Below are 19,951 nucleotides of genomic sequence, written 5' to 3'. Positions count from 1 at the left end.
GTGGTAATTATTATTATTACTAATGATAGCATGCTACCATCGGAAGGAACTTAAGTTACGACACTGGGCACTGGACACTGGACGTGCTGGATACCGTGGGACACACCTGCGCTCCACTTCTAGCTATGTCACGTAGTAATTCTGTGTCCTTGGACAAGTTCCTGACCAGTCTGAGCCACATATATAAATAGGAACGATAATAGCAATCCTGAAAGGGAACCATGAAGACAGTGAGTTTACTCAGATGGGACACTTGGCATGAACTGGTATCTAGAAAGTGTTCAGTCCCTTTGTTGTCCCCACAACTCTGCCCTCTGCCCCTTTCTTTCAAGGGCAGGGGCTGGTTGGTTGCTTTTTAAAGGAAATAGTCTCCAAAGAGTAGCTCAGCATATTTCCTCAGGGAATATGAAAAAAACTCACTGAAAATGAAAACCCACTAATTACCTGTGACTAATATGAGTTCACTGAAGCACTTGTAAGCATCTGGGAGGATCTCTTGGTCTTTCTCAGTTACCACCTACTTTGAATCCCCTGAGCTTGAGCCAGCTCCTGAGATGATGTCTAACCTTCAAGTATCCTCTTTGTCCTGGAGGAGGCACTGCAGTCCCATTTTTCAAACCACCAGCTACCGTTTCCAAAGAAAATTCCTTTAAGAAATCCTTGGAGCTGCTCTTCTCTTCCTATCAAGGAAAAGTGAAACAAGGCATTTCAGACTCCATTTTTCTGAGCATTTTGAATGGGCCTGATGGCCAAAAAGAGGCATGTCATCTTTTTAGTAATCATTTGTGCACAGACTATGTACTATTGGAGTCTGGTCCAGAAACTAAAACAAGATGCCTGTCAATCTAAACATGCAGAAGTGCTCTGGGTGTCTTCTCTGTGACATCCTGTCCTGCTTTATGCCCCATTTATATCCGATTTCCACCTATTATTACTCTCCAGAAGTGCTTTCTTCTTCCTTCTGATGTTAATTTGATAATTAAGTAATGTCTACTTTTCAATAAGAGTGAAACAGATAGGTAATCAGTAATAAACTCGTACAGGTGCCAAAGAACATGGTGGCTTGGAGGCTTTGTGAAATGGCCATTTAAGGGGACATGGTGAGCCAGGCCACGAGGAAACAAAGGCTTATTTGTAGTTTTGTGGCAAAAACTAAATCACATCTTTTAATTAGAGGCTAATAATAGCAATAATATTAATAAGCCCTTGCACTTGATTTTCAGAATTCCAAAGTACTGTGTTCATTCTCTCTTTCGAGGCTCACAACAGTTCTCTGAGATAGGTAGGGCAGGAGTTGAATTAGTAGTTCATTCTTACATGACTTCAAACTTCACACAGGGTGGAAGATTGTGAGATGTAGCATCCTCTTCCTCCAGAGAAAGTTCATTTTTAAGACTAATTATTAATTAAGCCTAGTTAAGTCCATTGTTGTAGAAAATGAGTGTGATATCTTCTAATCAGAAAAGTGGGATCACCATGCAGCCTGCAGTGGTGCCAAGGCGGAGTTAGTTACAGCCTGTATCATGGCCCGAACTGAACAGATAATGGCTCTGCTTGTACTAAGAAGGACTTTCCTCACTGACACAGAAAGAGCTAGGAGTAATCTACCCACTTCTGTCTGTAGCTATATTTCAAAGGAAATGTACTATCGCAATTTTCATCTCTATTTACTGTTTTCTCGTGCCTAATTTTTAAAAAAATCATATTGTGTCCTTTACACACATGTAAACACACACACACACACACACACACGGATTTGAAAATCAGGTTGAAATGTCTTAATTTCAGAAAATCCAGGAAGCAAGCAAATAGGCCTGGAGAAAACTTTATGTTGCCCCCAAATCATCACCCTAAAGGTCAATCAATTCTTCTGGAAAGCTCTCCATTGTCACCAACAGCCAAGAAATGGCGTCCCAGACTCCCTGCGGAATCATAGATGAAGTTTACTGCTGCTTATCTGTAGTGGGGGAGGGAGCCTGGGAGTCATCCTGAGCCACATGCAATCCAATTATGGGCCAATTATAGTCCTGCTTCCACTGCCAGGAGCCGGCTACCCACCAACTGAGCTGGTCTCAGAGCCTCTGGGTGGGCAGGGACTCCCAGTGCATAGGAAGAAGAGCTCGTGGCCCAGCTAAGACAAAACAGCTGATAATGCCTGGAGACCAGCACAGGGAGCAAATGCAACTGCATTGGAATGACCCTTGAACCTCCTCCCCATCTCAGGGCCATCGCTTCATAACCGACTCCAGATTCAGTCTTCCCTCCTGGGTGGCAGCGGTTCCCATTAGGTGATCAAATGATGACATGCCAAGAGGTGTTAGGCAGGGCTTTGCTCCTGTACTTGGGGTCAATCTGCTGCGATCTTGCAGTCTTGGCCACGATGCTAGCTAGAAACACAGTGTCTGAACATCTGCATCACCACCAACAACCTCACTGAATATGTACAAGGTCAAGTGCCAAGAAACCTGAGGTAGAAACTTGAGTTAGGCAAAAAATAAAGCTATCTCTATTAAACATCAAAACAACTTTGTGAAGTGTGGCCGGCACTTCTGACCGTACGAGAGCATTTCAGGTCCACATTCCAGCATTCTACAGTGTAGCCATTCCTCCAGCCTGGCTTTGCATGTCTTATCCGCCAATTTGAGAAGCTTGTCTCTCTCTTTAACCGAGATCTTGAGGAGAGTGGGGGGACAAGGCAGCACCAAGGACAGCATCCTGTGGGGTGCAGCAGTGGAAACTCTTTAGATTGGCCTAGAGCAGTGGTTCTCAAACTTTCTTGTTCACCAGCTTCATCTGGAGGGCTTCCTGAAACTTAGATTTCTGGGCCCCTTGTCCAGAGTTTCTGATTCAGTAGGTCTGGCTTCAGTAGGCACTCCTCGAATGCGCATTTCTGACAAGTTCCCAGGGGCTGCAGCTGCTGTTTGGAGGCCACACTTTGAGAACCACTGATCTAGAACCATCAATCTAGATTGTTTAGGTCTGGACATTCAAAATCCCCTAACTATTCCATCACCCAGTCCACAGTTTTATAGCCAGTATCCAAAGGTATAGTGAGCAACTTGGTCAAATTTCCTTGTTGAAATTCAGATATCTGAAGCATCAGTGAAGCAACAATCATTAATGCTTATAATGGTGCTTCCAAGGGCCAGGCACTGTCCCAATCACTTTACCTTGTGATTCTTAAATGAATTAGTATACGTAAGAGCTCCATTTTACAGGTGAGATAACTGAGGCACAGAGAAGTTATGTGACTTCCCCCGAGGTGGCATAACTAGACAGTGGGGCACCCAGGATTCAAATCCAGGTCGTCTGCCTCTTAACCATTCCCCTGAGCTGACTCTCCATGTGGCAGGTAGGGAAAGCTTCATGGAGGTGAAATGTGCTCTGTAAATTATGAGGACAATCCTAATATAATAGATGAGGAATTCTGCCAGTAACATCAACCTACCTACCAGTTACTTAACCTCATTGATACAATATTTCTGTGACTGTTTATTAAGTTGTGACACTGCTACAGCTCAAGAGTTGGCAAACTGGGGCCCACAGGCCAAATGCAGCTTACCACCTGGTTTTATTTGTAGTTAAACTTTTTATTTTGAGGTAATTCTAGATTCACATGCAGTGGAAAGAAAGAAGATGAATCATTTTTCTAATGTCTATAGAAATATTTCTAAGGAAGGCTTTGCCAAATTTCAATTATATGCAGAGACCAAAAACCTCGAGTTGATCATCTTCCTTCGAGTATCCTGTTATGGATGGCCAGGTAGCAGAAGCAAGATACAAAAGAGCTTCTAAATTTGAACACTTTTCAAGTCCAATACAAGACAGGACCAGGATCACACAGCTCCTTGGCTGATTGATAGGCAGTTGTATAGCTTTTCTCAAATATTATGACATAAGAACTGAAGCCAGTTTCTGAAAGACTGAGTGGTCTAGCCTTGGGCTTTGGGTGAGAATGACTTATTTTTATTCTAGTTTCCTCCTGAAGTCAGGCAGCAGCAAATTGTTGGATACAGTTACACCCTTGGTCCTCAGAATGGACTGCACACCAGGATCCTCTGGACTGGCCTGAGTGCCACCTCTGACCAATTAGTTCTTTGAGGGAGTGCTATGTTTCACAAGAGCCCCCGATGAGTCTAATGTGCAGCTGGGGTCAGAAGGACTGAGTTAGAGGATGTTTCTCAGATCCACCCTGGACAAACCAGATTGAAATCTTTCTTGCTTGGAAAAGTATTTCTTTGGTTGAATGTTCAGGTTGCTGGGATGAAAGTCTCTAAATGTGGACAAGAGCCAAGTATTCTTGGAAAGCCATGCAGCATAGATGTACACTTATTCAGAGCGTGATCCAGTGGCGAGCCACAACCTCTGTTTGGGATAGAACATGGGGAAGAGATGCTAAGTTACTGGGACTGCCATTTGAGTCCAGAACAATAGCCATACTGGACTGAAGATACTCAGGTCCGCACTAGTGAGCGTGCTGCGCCTTGTCAGTGTTGTGATGTGTGTCTAGCCAGCAACATGTAGAGTCATATTCTCATAGGTCAGGGGACCATCAGTGTCATTTCGTTTAACCAAGACACAGCCCCGTAGTTCCTCTCTATACTCCCTGCTTTCCAGATATGTTCCTCACCCTGGAGAGGTACTTGGGTTTAACAACGAACTCAGCAACATTTGACCCCTATACCAATTCACCTCACTGTAAAAGCTGCCAGTGTTGCTGTTCCCTCCAAATAATCCCAGTTGCACCCTCTGGAGTGACTCATTAAATGGAGAGTCTGAGTACACCTCCGTTCTGTTGGAGTTTCTTTTAACAAATTCAGTCTCCGGTATAAATGTAATATAAGTGGGTTATGTGTCAGTGTGCAGTACTAAGGACTAATTGATGGGTCAGCCAGCTATGTTGGCCTGATCCCACAGAGTTGAATCCATGAGTTCTCAGGATGCCAGGTTTCGAGTCTGGCTACTCACCATTTCAGAAATGCCCAAAGCAATATGGTTATAATCTGAAGCTAGGATCTGGTTTTGGGCATAAAGGAAATGCCAGCTTTTTATGATTTTGACCAGTAACACCTATTCATTGACACATAAATTATAAGAGCTGGACTTGGCTTAAGGCAACTGTATTAGTTACATATTGTTGTGTAACAAATTCCCCCAAATCGAGAAGCTTAAAACAATAATGAATATTATTTCGGAGTTTCTGTGGGTCAGGGATTCAGAAGTGGCTGAGCTTGATGGTTCTGGCCCAGGTCTTTCATGAGGTTGTAGTCAAGATATCAGCTGGGACTGCAGTTATCTAAAGCCTTGACTAAGACGGGAAGATTCACTTTCAAAATGGTGAACTCATGCTGCTGGCTAGTTGGTTATGACTGTTGGCAGAAGGCTTTGGTGCCTTCCCATATGGACCTTGCCATTGGGCTTCTTCAATGCCCCCTCAACATGGCAGCTGGCTTCCTCCAGGGCTAGTGATCAAAGAGAGAGCAAAGCGGAAGCTGCAATAGCTTTTATGACCTAGCTCTGGAAGTTACACTCCACCATTTCTGTAATATGCTTTTGATTACACAAGTCAGCTCTACTCAGTATTGAAGGGGACTACACAAGGGTATGAATACCAGGAGGCAGGACTTACTGGGGCCCATCTGGGAGGAAGCCTACAACAGCAGCCCAGCTCTCTTTTTTAACCGAGGAGCAAACTGAGGTCCAGAGAAGGGAGCTTTGCCCAAAATCACAGAACCTTAACATTTCAGTATTTGCTTTTCTTTCAATCCCACTCATCCTCGCCACCCACAATTTCTTGTGTTTATTTAAAACACCAAATGTTTATCTTTGGGGAGATTATTTGCAAATGTGAAGCCAGTTTCCCTGGTGTTTTAAACACAGGAAGCCTTTATAAACCAGGCAACTTATAAGCCAAGTGCATATTCTGAACACTGGGGAAAGGTTTTCTTCACTTCTTTGAGTCGTTAGGGAGGAGGTGCTCCAAAAAGAGAGAAAAGAAAGCACAGCCTCTTAGCGAAGGCAAATCCAGTGTCTGAGGGATACATTTTAGCTTTTACACACTGTTCCCTCTCCTCGGCTTGTTCTGAGGGTGAAAAAGAGAACCACTATGAGGAAACAGAAAACAAGAAACCAGAAAAAACCAGAGTCTCACCCCAAATCAAACCAATGAAGACACACCCTCCTCAGGGCTGGCTGTTTCATTAATCCCAGATAAAAACAGTGATCTGGCCACAAGCACTCCTCAGGAGAAGTGAAGTTGGTTGTTGTTTTCTGTAAAAACTTATGTTTCTGAAAACACACCCACAAACACACACACACACCCACACACAGATTTTTAAGCACAAAACTTAAAACTGTGATAAATATGATCAGTTCTTTTCTTTTCAGGATCTTCTTTGAAACACCCATCTTCTAAGAGAGGCAACAACAAGAAAGAAACCTCTTGTATATTCTCATCCTTTTTCAATCGGTTAGAAAACAACAAGGCCTGTCATCTCTGATCAACGTGGCTAGTCAGGAGACATTATGACTTTCTCCCTGCCTGACCTAGTTTGTCTAATGGGGCCCACTCCTTTGCCCTCTGACAAGCCACCTTCTCTCCTGAGTTCCATTTATAGCAGGGCTTTGTTAATGGCTAAATCATTATGAACGATCTGTCTCCCTCCCAAGGTTTACTTCCCCTGTTCAATAAATTAAGCCATGGGATCGGAGAGACTGTCCATTTCTGCTTTATTTAAGCTCACATTCTTCCCAGCCTACAAAATACCGCCAATTCGTCAGGTGAGAGCAGTATGAGCCCCACTGTCCACCTAGCAGTCTGTGGTCACTAGCAATTTGTCTCGTATCTAGTTCTCCAAGTAATGCTTGTGTGGCCCGTGGGAATTTACCTAAGCCCTTGATGGAAGTCTGAGACCTAGAGCTGAAATGCTTTGGTGGGGAGCCCCTGGACCTTTGCTAATGGTGAAGGGCCCCCTTTCTCAATCCTCAGGCAAGGGCCCTTGGTCAAGTGCTATGAGTTTCTGATATGTTTGATTCCTCTCTTCATCTTGAAAGGTTTGTAAACTCCATTCATCTACCATTCTTGTTGCTATCACACAGGTGACCTCACTGAATAACTGAAGCATTCATGGCCCACAGCTGTCAAAGTGACCTGTGCACCTCACTCCTCAAAGCCTTTTCTGTCTTCTTTCTGGTTGCCAGAGCCCTGCAGTCAACAGACCTTTCAAAAAAGGAAAAACCACAAAAGTGATAATATCACTGCCCTGCTGAGCACCTTTCAGTGGCTCCCCATTACCCTCAGGGGCTGCATTAACTGGCTCAGACTCACTAGTTTTTCCCCACATTGCATTTCTGCCCACCCAGGGCACTCCTCGCTATAACACTCTAGTGAAATTCTCCCAGTTCATGGTGGTGTCATGCTGACTCTAGGCCTTTACATATGCTCAGAATATTCTTTATCAATCTCTCTTTCTTCCCCTAGTCATTAGCTCGCTAACTCCTACCCATAATTCAGGTCTTAGTTTTAATACGATTCCTAAAAAGCCTTTCCATAGACTCTTAAACTGGATAAAGCATCCAGAGCTTCCTGTGTTTGTCCCATCACAGCAGGACTCATCACCACAGAGGAGTGGATTGTTGTCAGTTATGTTACTGTCTGCCTTTCCTTCTAGACTTTCAGTCCCACTAAGGGTGATAACTTGTCCACTAGTGTATCCACAGTGCCTAAGACACTTTCTGACATATACTGTAACCAAAATAATACCAGGCATCTGCTTTCCATCTTTAAGATCATTTAAGCACAAAGCCTCATCCAAAAGAAACATAAATCGATTGCCAAACATAAATTGATCACCAAAAGTGGCCTCAAAAAGGAATGCAAATCTTCACCTAAGAGAGATTTACATACAGTGAAACTACTTAAAAATCTCTTGATGCATTATCAGACCAAAATTCCTTCATCCTAGAGGCTTCTTACCCCAAATCTTTCTTCATTCTTTCCCCCAAATCCAGTTATTCACTCATTGCTCCAGCCTCTTTCCCCCCCTGTAATTTAATTCACACCTTTCATTTCTGCTCTCCATCCATTTGGAGCTCTGCCAACCATCAGCATCACAGAGGTTGAGGCCAAGATGACAAAGACCGAATCTCGCTTGGAAGGCAGAGGGAGAGGAAGGATGTATTGACCTATAAGCTTTTTGGAGGTCTTTGTCTCAGAATAATAGTAACAGTCAATGCACATTTATTGAACATTTACATGTGGGAGAAATTCTGCTAATGCTTTAATATAGTATCCTCACAACAATCCTATGAGCTTGATACTATTATTTTCCTGTACTTCAGAAGAACACTTGCCCCAGGTGACACAGCTAGGAAGCAGGAGAGCTGGGATCTGAAGGCAGAGTCTGCACTAAGATGTCTCCACAGCAGGCGCTCGGCAAACACTAGTTGAATGTAGATAGAGTCCCACCTGGGAAGCAGTTTGGAAGCTGGCAAGGCAAAGGGCGTTAAAGCAATTTCTCTGATGAATTGATCATCAGTACATGTCAAAGCTTTATTTCAAAGTTGCTTAAAGAGGCTTCAAAAAGCCAGTTTGAAAGCTTGGAATAGGAAAAAATGTGGTTAGATAACACTGTTAGACCAGATGCAAGTGGTCGTTAAACTTTGTGACATGGCTAATTTAGTGAGGCAGGTAAATCTAATTTCCCAGAAGGGACTCTTAATCTTATTCAAGTTGATCAGAAAATCATTCATATATTTTATCAGAAATGCTTCCCAGAAGGGGCCCCTCATCACACCAGAGCACACAATTGTCCTGGATCAGGTTTGGGATCATTTTCTTTCACAGAAGCATTTCTCAACCTCAGCACTATTGACATTTTGGGCCAGATAATTCTTTGGGGTGGGGCTATCATGGGTACCACTGGAGGATACTTAGAGCATCCCTGGCCTCCACTCACCAGGTACCAGTGGCATCCCCTCCTCCCGGTTGTAATAACAGAAAAATGTCTCCACATATTGCCAAGTGTCCACCAGGGGGCGGTACACCCCTACCGCCCCCCATTGAGAACTGCCCCCCATTGAGAACCACTGCTCTAGAGCCTTGGTTCTCCAAGTGTGGTCCGTGGGCCAACAGCAACAGCATCCTTTTGGAGGGTTGCTAGAAATGCACAACCTCAGGCCCTTCCCAGACCTCCTGAGTCAGGATCTACAGTGTAACAAGATCCCCTGGTGCTTCTGTGGACATTTACTTCTGACAAGCGTTGCTTCTAGGCCAGTGGTTCTCAACCTTGGCTGCACATCAGAGGCCTGGGGAGCTTTAAAAAAATACTGATCCAGCTCCAGAGACTCTGGTGTCATTGGTCTGGGCCAGCTTGGGCCTTGGGAGTTTTAAAAACTCCCCAGGTGACTCTATTGTCCAGCCAAGTTTGACTCACAGTTCGGAGCGGTTAAAAAACCCCACAAACCCTCCCCACAACTTTGGGAGTGATTTACTACACCCTATAAACAAGACCCCCACATGTCAAAGCGATGCTTTCTTTTCCATGAAAATCCTTTTTTGACCTCTTATCACTTTTAAGATGATAAAGTTAAAGTCCTTTGATGATGGCTTCAAAAAGTAGGATTAAAATAATGGCTGGAATGATTAGGGGGGAAAAATGAAGTCATTGTTTAGCTTCCCCAGATAGGTTTTCAAAGAAGTAAGCCATCAAAATCATCCTGCAAAACCTTGCTAATTAAAAAAAAAAAAATCTACACCTGAAAGAAAGCATTAAATAGAAAATGCTATCTAGAAAATTGTTTTGCATGAAATGTACAATTATGTAAAGAGCCTATGCAAATTGGGAAGCAAAATACTAACACCTTAATAGATAAACAGATAAAGGAAATGAACTCACAGTTCTCAAAACTGGATGTATAATTAGTAGAGAAGCATGAGAAAATGTACAGCCTCACTAGTAATCAAATGGGTGCTCAATGAAACAGAATTATTAATTTTCCTCTTATAAAATTTACAGAGATGAGTGGGGAAATTATCATAAAACAGACACTTGCTCATTCTCTCAATGGATATTGTGTGTCTACTGTATAGCCGGTGCTATGCTGGCCTGGATGATGAGGGCGTGGGGCTTAGCAAATGGAGAAAGTCCCAGATATGGTGGACTTATATACCCCCCAAACCAGTTGGCCTTGGGGGAAGCCATCCTAAAGAAAATGTTCATGTAGAAAAAGTTTTGTTCATTTATGATAGCAAAACTGATTAAGAACCTAAGTGTTCAAGAAAAGGATCATGACTAAGTAAACTCTGGTGTTATCTACCTGATGAAATACTACAGACACTATTTGTGATACAATGAATGATAAATGAAAAAAGAATATAAACAGTAGAAAACTAGAAAAATGGTTCAATGATGGAGTAAATTTTGAAAATTCTACATGGTATCATCCCCACACCCAAAATACACAATATACATTTGTATATTTAAAGCTCTGAGGAGCCCTAAAACTAGGAAAATGATTTATCTTTGCTTAACACAGTACCTCTCAATTTTTCTGACCATCGAAAGATTTCCCCCCCCTCCCCTCCCCTCCTTTCCCTTTCTTTCAAAAGCGAAACTGGTTTTATCATCTCTTGGAACTAGTTTTTCTCAAAAAAAAAACAAAACCTTGAGGATATGCTGGCATATATGGTAGTATTTAAGGGCTATGTGTAAAAAAAAAGCTACACGTGGGTATATACACATATAAAAAATTCATCAAGCTGTTCATTTAAGATTTATGCATTTTATTCTACAAAAATATTAAAAAGAAACCCTGCTAATTTCTGAGAAAGCATGACATTTTTTAAAATTAAATTTTGGTGTTCACTAGTACAAGTACAGGAATGTTTGTCAAGTCAAATTACTGCTATACTATCGATTATTTCCACATATCAGTTGTTGAAGCAAGGTGCCTCTAATGTACTGTCAATATGTACAGGCTACTTATGCCCATTTTATATGAGTTTGGGAAAAAGAGTTTAGAGTAGGGGAAAGTGCTCCAGACAGGCTTTAAATCCTGGACCAGCCATTAACTTCACTGTGTGACCTTGGACAAGTGACTGAACCCTGTGGATTTTAATTTCCTAATTTCTAAAACGAGGAGCAATACTAAAACTGTAGTCCCTTTCATCTTTGAAAATAGTTTTACTATTTTAGAAGACTATAAGGCTTTATAGTTACACCTTTGCCTAATAGTATATCAAAGACCAGGTTTTTATTTGTATTCTGAGTCTTTGGACCACTCACTACCATCATTGTTACTATAAAAATAAACAAACAAATGAGAAAATTCAATCAGCTCTAAGGTGATCGCCATGACAATGTGCTTTCCAGGATGCTTTACTAGAGATAAGGAGGCCTACATTTGTTTAATAGGTTCTGTTAACTTTATGTCAAGAAATTAGTTTTCCATTTGGATGTTCCAGAACCCCTGACTGCCATAGACTGTTGCTAGACAGTTCTAAGAGGATGCTGGATATTTCTGATGTATGCACCATTGTTTCTAGGCCTCAAATACTCAGGCCTAAATAACACAGAAGGGTTTCACTATCTTCAGAAACTCTGAGAACCTCTTGGTTGCAGTGCAGTCTCCTCGACTGTTGCTCACTTTGTCTCCCTCTGGATGGTACTGAGCTCTGCTTTGCTAGGAAGTCGTGGGTCAGTGTTTCCCAGTGGGTAAAGGTGCCTTTAGAAACAGGGAGATCTGTGTTCTGACGGATGCAGAGAAATGGACCATAAAACCAGGAGTTGCCAGTGGTCTTGGATTATGCCCCTTTCTCCACCAAGATCTCCCCAAATTCAATTCACGCTGGCCCGTGGCTCTGACTTGATATCCAATACAACAAATTCTCAATGCAATTGGATTAAAAGAATCCTTTTGATGGGCAGAAGACCTAAATAGGTACTTTTCCCAAGAAGAAAAACATGGCCAACAGATATATGAAAAAGTGCTGAACTTCACTAGCTATTAGGGAAATGCAAAGCAAAACCACCATGAGATACCACCTCACACCTGTTAGAATGGCTATTATCAATAAGACAAATAGTAACAAGCTAAAATAAATGAATGGGATTATATCAAACTAAAAAGCTTCTATACAGCAAAAGAAACCATCGACAAAAGAGGTAACCAACCAAATGGGAGAAGATATTTGCAAATAACACCTCTGATAAGGGACTAATGTCCAAAATATATAAGGAACTCATACAACTGAACAACAAAAAGCTGATAATCCAATTAAAAATGGGCAGAGGACCTGAAGAGACATTTCTCCAAAGAGGACATATAAATGGCAAATAGACATATGAAAAAATGCTCAACATCACTAATCATCAGAGAAATGCAAATCAAAACCACAATGTGATAGCACCTCACCCCAGTCAGAATGGCTATCATCAACAAGACAAATAGTAACAAGTGCTGGAGAGGCTGTGGAGAAAAAGGAACCCTCATACACTGTTGGTGGGAATGCAGACTGGTGCAGCCGCTATGGAAGGCAGTGTGGAGGTTCCTCAAAAAATTACGAATAGAATTACCATATGACCCAGCAATCCCTCTCCTGGGTATCTACCCAAATAATCTGAAAACATTCAGAGATAAAGACACGTATGCTCCAATGTTCATTGCAGCTTTGTTTACGATGGCCAAGACATGGAAACAACCAAAATGTCCTTCGATAGATGAATGGATAAAGAAGTTGTGGTATATATACACAATGGAATACTATTCGGCGGTAAGAAAAGATGATATAGGAACATTTGTGACAACATGGATGGATCTTGAGAGTATGACGCTAAGTGAAATAAGTCAGACAGAAAAAGCAGAGAATCATATGATTTCACTGATATGTGGTATATAAACCAAAACAACAAGAGAACAAGACAAACAAATGAGAAACAAAAACTCATAGACACAGACAATAGTTTAGTGGTTACCAGAGGGTAAGGGGGGTGGGGGATGGGAGATGAGGGTAAGGGGGATCAAATATATGGTGATGGAAGGAGAACTGACTCTGGGTGGTGAACACACAATGGGATTTATAGATGATGTAATACAGAATTGTACACCTGAAATCTATGTAATTTTACTAACAATTGTCACCCCAGTAAATTAAAAAAAAAAAAGTCAATCATTCAAACAATTAAAAAAAAAAATGAGCAGAGGACCTGAATAGACATTTCTCCAAAGAGGACATACAAATGGCAAATAGACATGAAAAAATGCTCAACATCACTAATCATCAGAGAAATGCAAATAAAAACCACCATGAGATACCACCTCACACCTGTTAGAATGGTTATTATCAAGAAAAGAAACAGCAACTGTTGGTAAGGATGTGGAGAAAAGGGAACCCTCACATACTGCTGGTGTGAATGTAAAATGGTACAGCCACTATGGAAAACAGTATGGAGGGTCCTCAAAAAATTGAGAATACTCGTAGAGCTAATATATGACCCAGCAATGCCTCTCTTGGGTATCTACCCCAAAAATCTGAAAACATTCATCCGTAAAGATATATGTACCCCTATGTTCATTGCAGCAGCATTATTCATGGTGGCCAAGACATGGAAACAACCAAAGTGCCCTTTGATAGATGATTGGATAAAAAAGACATGGTATATATACACAGTGGAATACTGTTCTGCCATAAAATACTGCCATTTGAGACAATATGGACGGATCTTGAGATTATCATGCTAAGTAAAATAAGTCAGACAGAAAAAGTCGAGAACCATGATTTCCCTCATATGTGGGATATAAAACTGAAAGCAACAAAGGAACAAGACAAGCAAATAAAGAAACAAAAACTCACAGACACAGACAACAGTTTAGTGGTTACCAGAGGATAAGAGGGGAGGGGAGTGGTAGATGAGGGTAAAGTGGGTCAAATATATGGTGATGGAGGAGAACGGACTCTGGGTAGTGAACACACAATGCAATATATAGATGATGTATTATAGAATTGTACCCTTGAAACCTATATAATTTTACTAACCAATGTCACCCCAATAAATTTAATAAAAAAAGAATGAAAAATATCCTTTTGAATCTATTTTAGTGAAATTTGACCTGGACATGCAATTTGCCTTTGCCTTAAGGTCATTTAAATTCTCCACATCCAGCACACACCACTACTTGAATCTCGATTTCAGGTGCAGGATTGAAAAAAAAAAGAAAAAAAAAAAGTCCTGCTATTTGTGACTTTCTCACTCTCCTTGCTTTTACTAAGTATTGGTTCAAACATTTCAATTTTCACTTTAGCCACCAAAGGCTCCATGAGGCACAAAAGCCAATTTTGGTGGATGTTTTATAGCTTAAGAAAAAACGTTTTTCAAGTTTTTACTTAGGGTTTTGATTCTTTCACTTTATAAGTGGCTGTTTGGGATAAAGGGAGGAGTTCTGAGTTTGGAGTTGCCTGGGTGCAGTTCCAGGCTGTGCACTACCCGTCCCTGACTGTGGTGGGTGAGGTTCCACGAGAGCCTTCGCTGTAGGTTGCACTGCCTTCCTCTTTGTGTGGTTATGATGGTTGGGACACTGTGTGTGATTATGCTTCACAAACCAGGTCTCCACAAATGCCCTGTAACGAACTCCAAAGCTTCAGCCAGTTTGCTCTCGGTGCATGGTCAGCTGTTGTATATGGAACCAGACAGCACATGAGGGAGGCACGGCCTTTCTCTCCACTACTTTTGAGTGTCACTGTGTTTATGGCTCTATGATTTAGCACCACGTAGGAGGAAGTAATCATTGCACCACCCCTAAGTGTCTGGTTAAAAGACCAAATGCAGATAAGTGTTGAGTGGAGTCCATTTCCTAAATGATGTATGTGGGGCCATGGCAACTATGAGTAACACAGCTATAAATGGGTCATGGCAAGGCGTAAACATCACATGTTCCTCAGCCTGGACTTAGGGTGACACTAGGGAGATATCTGGTGTATCACCCTGCGCCAGCCAAGGTGAGCCTTTCCCAAACGTACATTAGAAGTGGGCCTTTTGTGTCTTTTTGGTTTGGGTACAAAGGATATCTGGGGTAGTTGGAAAGTGACTTTTCAGCAGGGTGCCTCGCATTCCACATCATTCTCACAAATGTCCCCTACAGGAGAACAGGACACAGGAGAATAGCTGACAGCTGGTGTCTAGGCAGCAGAGCAGTGTGGCCTGGGATACCGCCCAACACTCTTGCATTCCAACAACCTGACAAACAAGTGTGCTTTCCAGCCTGGGCAATTTTAGCTCTGGATCCCTTCCCATTGTTACCGTTTCTAAATTCGAGCACTGACCCCAGGTCTCTGGATTCCTGGATTCTTGTAATCTACAACCATTCTGAGTACACACTGAGCCCCACAAGGCCAAGGACAGAGACACTAGTCCTCTGGGGGCTTTGCACTCCTGGAGGAACCATGTGTGACCTTATCCATCAGCAGTGTCCTGTGTCCCAGGTTGCTGGGTCATCCGGGATTCTGCTGGGACCGGGGAGGGAGATGGGGGCGGTGCATGGTGGTCTGCAGAAGGACAACCGCAATGACGCCTCTATTCCCTCTGCTGCCTCCTGCCTGGCTCCTTCTACAAGGAAGAATTGGGTTCACTTTGTAGATTAAATGACGTAACAGTAAAGTCCAAGGTGGCATGCCCAACTCATAGTAGATGTCCAAAACTGGCAACATTGCCATCAGCTGTTCCTCCACCCCCACACGGAGCACAGGCTGATGGCACTTTCCCAGAGTCCCCCTCTTCAGCCAGGTTCCCAGGCTTTCCTTGGCTCGCAAGCATGGCAAGCTAAGGGAAGGGCACTGTTACCCCAGACCAGTGCGGCATAAAGAATTCCATGCCTTTGCTTTTCTGAATAATATGACCATCTCGGTGCCATGATGGTCCAGCCAAACTGGATAAAGGTTTGTTTATATTTCCAAAACTGTCTCAAAGTCAGAGAGGTCTACAAGCTGAACCACTTTGGAGGGGCATCTTAGAGCTTTTAAACAGTCAAGGAAGAGTCATTGTAAATCGCGAATCCTAAATTTCTCAGTATAGAAAATTTCACTACCTGGGACAGAACAGGTATGTGGTGGTCGAAGTCCACATCAATCAAGCCTGTCACAGAAATGGTTGCCATTTCTGGGTTGCAGACGGTGCTTCACAGTCCAGACATTTCTCGGACAGAAATCACACCTCATGGAACATGCTTCAGTGACAACGTGCTATGAATCATCACCCCTTCCATGTTGCTCAGAGAAGCCGAAGGAATGTCTTGGCTTCAAGGGCAGCGTGTCATGGGCCTCGCTCTTAGCCAGAGACGAGCCATATGTCAACAGCAGTGACCACACAGTAAAATGGCTTGAGTACACCCTGGCTGTGATGGGGCTACGGCTGGGGTCTAGGGCAGACCTGACAGCACCGTGGGGATGTAGCAGATCAAATCAACACTGATTTACTGTATCTGTTGCCCCTCGCTTGCTCCTGCTGCCTCACATTGGAGAATGTAGGTTTGGCTATAACTCCAACTCCCGTTCTCGTCTTGTTCTCACTTCTCCAGCGTCCAACTCACCAGTCCTCAGGCCCCTGCTATGTGTCAGGTGCTCTGATAGGCAATGTGATGTAAAAATGAATAGAACATGTTCACACCCTCCAGCAGGTCACAGCCTAGTGGCAGGACAGCTATGACGGGAAAGCTATGAGAGATGATGCATATGGGCAAATAATGACAATGCAGCATGTTACGAGGAGAGTCACGGAAGAGGCGGGAGGAGAGTGAAAAGTTCTAAGCAAAGAGAGAGAGGCCTGAAGGCTCTTGTGATGTCACAGACACAGTAAGTGACCAGCAAACCCAGTGCAAGGTGCATGAGGGAGACCGGTTGGAGACGGGCCTGGGATGAGGCTGTGGACTTCCCGGTCAACAACGTGCATTTCACCAGGAAATTGGAGGCGGGGGAGGAGCTTCCTCTTGGTGACTGGCATGGACGGAAAATGGAGTTTCTAAAATAAAAAAACGTGAATGCTAGAGATACAAGAGCCTGTGCTGACTGCTGGCAATAACGGTTTCCATTCTGCAATTATTAATACCTACCTACCTTTCCCTCTGGTTTGAGAACCATCCAACCTTCCCTGTTAGTGGAAGGAGCCTGAGACAGGACACTTGGGTTCAAATTCCTTTCCTATTTACCAGCGATGAGACTTTGAGCTACTCACTTTGCTTTTTGAACCTCTATGTATTTCATCTCATTATACAATGAGTATAATGCAAACTGTATCACAGCAATGCTATAAATGCTAAATGACACAACTGGCTTTGTAATCTCCAAAGAAATACACAAGACAGCAAAGCTTTCTAAATGACCTCTGCTGCAGAATTCTCCTTAGAGCTCAGTGGCCAGAACGGGGTCCCATGCTGCCCCTAGCTGTAAAAGCCTGGGAAGTGGAGTCTTTGGGGACCAACCTTTATAATAGAGAAGAGCAAGGGAGAACGTGGTTGTAGATGGATACGGAGAGAGCCAAGCCTCAGTGTCTGCCACAGCAGGGGGGACCCTTGTCTATGGAATTTTCTTTCTTCAGCCATTGGTAATAAAAAAAAAGCAAGCATTCCATTTCTTAGAATATTCAGCCTGTTCACGTAAGTAAAACACACAAGGAATGACACCAAGAAAGAATGGAAAAGAAATGTGTAAATAATGTCCAATGATCCCTGCATTACAAGTGCTTTTAAAAGACATAGCGCCATATCAATTAGCTATTGCTGAGTAACCAACCACCCTCAAATCCAACGGCTTAGAACAAAATCATGTCTTATTCTGGCTCATATGTTGGTAGCTCAGTTGGTCTAGGCTGGGCTCACTCATGCATCTGCGGCAGCTGGGGGCTCTGCCCTAGATGGGGCTTGGTTGGGGCATGTTAGCTAGGTGGCTCTGCTCTACGTTTCTCGTCCTTCTCCTGGGATCAGCAGGGGAGCCTGGGCATACTCTGCTTATGGCAAGAGCAGAGGTGCAAGAGAGTAAACAAAAACATGTGATGTCTCTTGAGGTGTAGGCTCAGACCTGGCATACCATCACTTCAGCCTCATTCTGTTGACCGAAGCAAGTCCCGTGGCTAAACTCACACGTAAGGAATTATACTCCACACACAACAGCAGGACACTGAAAAGTGCCACAGCCATGGGCATGGATATGGGGAGGGGTGGAGAACTGGAGCCATGACTGCAAATTGACCACAGGCACTGAAGGTCTTGCAAGTCACAAATGTAAGGAAAATATCATACTCTAATCCTTCAGAAGGAAGCTGTCCTAATTTAGTTTGGAATTACTTAAATCACTAGAGCCGAAGTTGATGGTCACACCTTCTACTCATAGTCCACTTTACATTCATGGAATTGAGGTGAAGTTTCCAAGAGAAGATGAGGCCTGCAATTTTGACTTGTGCCTATCATATTGACTTACAAGCTGCCCCTAAAAACATCTCATGAAAACTAAACTAATGCTTCCTCTGGTTTCTCTTTTGCAGGCCTGATGTGAAGAATTGAAGAGGAGGAGAACGGATTCAGATGAAAATAGCTCACTAAAAAATTTTATATATTTGTATGAAGATTATGAACCTTCTGAATGCCTGAGACTCTAGCAGAAATGTCCTGTTTGTACATTTATATCTCTTCCTTCTAGTTGGCTGCACTTCTTACTTTAATTTATCTTCATGTTTGGCATCTTGCAGAACAAATAAGGTCAAGAATTCACCAATTCGAAGGTGTTATTTTTGAGGACGGATATGATTTTATGGGAGGAGTATAGTAATATGCATAAGAGTGATTTTGATGGGACGTTCTCTAAGCTACTTCCCACACTATTTTGGTCAATATTTGGAATGTATTTTAGTTCTTCACCTTCTAAATTATGTCAATAAACTTTTTATGAGTTCAAATAAATATGCAAGTAAATGTGAAATATGAATCAAGATTAAATTAATTTTCATATCTTTAGAGAGTTATGCATTCCCCAACATGGAAAGAAATAAGATACAAAAGCCAGTCAAACCCCACGTTGCCTAAGTGGGGGCTTCTCATTATTGGGTAACATGGGTAAAAGTATGGCTGACTGATCATTGTAAATGAAGTTAAATATTGCCTGAGGAACTGGGCGTCGTTAATATTCCTCCTCTGAGGAGGACCTTTATAGGGAGTGCGTTTTACTTTCATAGAGGCTCAGAAATTCCCTTTGCCCAGATGGGATAGAGTTCATTACAAGGAACAATACAATAAAGCTGAGGGATCAGAACAAAAGAGAGGGGCAGATCTCAGTAGTCCAAAAAAAGATGAACCATGTTTCCTGCTCCTAAGATGAAGAGTCTCTGAAACTTAATCAATGGCCAACATGATCATAAACCAAAAGGAATCACCCATGCTGCTCTTCTGATCTTCCCAGATGCTTGGGCAATGTCACAGTATGAAGTTTAAGGGACCAGGTTCTCAAGACCACACTGTTTTAAAGGCAAGTGTGTCACCTACCTGGTACGCAGAGACCCCAACACCATGACTTGTATCCTTGCCTCAGTGCCTCCCATTTAAAAAAATCAGGTGTACTTCTCAACATCCCAAGCAAAAATGAGTCTTTAGCTTTTCTGTTTCACAGAGATCAGTTTCTAAAAGCAAGACTATCACTGCACACATGTAACTGGATGCAAATCCAGTGGGGCCTGAGGGGTTCAGGTTGTCCTGAACGGGCATCCATCTGGTCGTGGGTCCCAGACATCCCGCTGGGCTGTGGCTTAGCCTGGTCATCTAAATCTAATATAGGCACACAGGGTGGGGAATATCAATCAGAACCAAATATGCCAGCCTGATGGGCTGTCAGAACAGGTTCTAAATAATAGGGCATGTGTTGCCTTGGGCCATTCCACTCCGTCCTAATGAGGGGAATTGGGCAGGGTTACAAAAT

The 19,951-nt window shown here is 42.8% G+C and overlaps 1 protein-coding gene across 2 annotated transcripts in view; it reads left to right on the top strand.

The window, feature by feature from the left end:
• The window catches only part of SMPX (small muscle protein X-linked), a 51,625-nt gene extending 32,664 nt beyond the window's left edge, over nucleotides 1-18,961 (top strand). Inside the window, exon 5 of one of the 2 annotated variants that reach the window (XM_019714591.2) lies at nucleotides 18,528-18,961. The gene's annotated coding sequence lies outside the window, so the exon portion shown is untranslated. Of the gene's footprint in view, nucleotides 1-6,387; nucleotides 6,711-18,527 lie in introns of those variants that run through there. The other variant, XM_019714594.2, reaches the window with a different exon arrangement.
• The last annotated feature ends 990 nt before the right edge of the window (nucleotides 18,962-19,951 follow it).

This window comes from Rhinolophus sinicus, chromosome X (genome assembly GCF_036562045.2).
Source record: "Rhinolophus sinicus isolate RSC01 chromosome X, ASM3656204v1, whole genome shotgun sequence".
In the NCBI taxonomy this organism is placed as follows: Eukaryota; Metazoa; Chordata; class Mammalia; order Chiroptera; family Rhinolophidae; genus Rhinolophus; species Rhinolophus sinicus.
The sequence above is the reverse complement of the archived record's forward strand: the minus strand, read 5'-3'. Positions and strand labels throughout refer to the sequence as shown.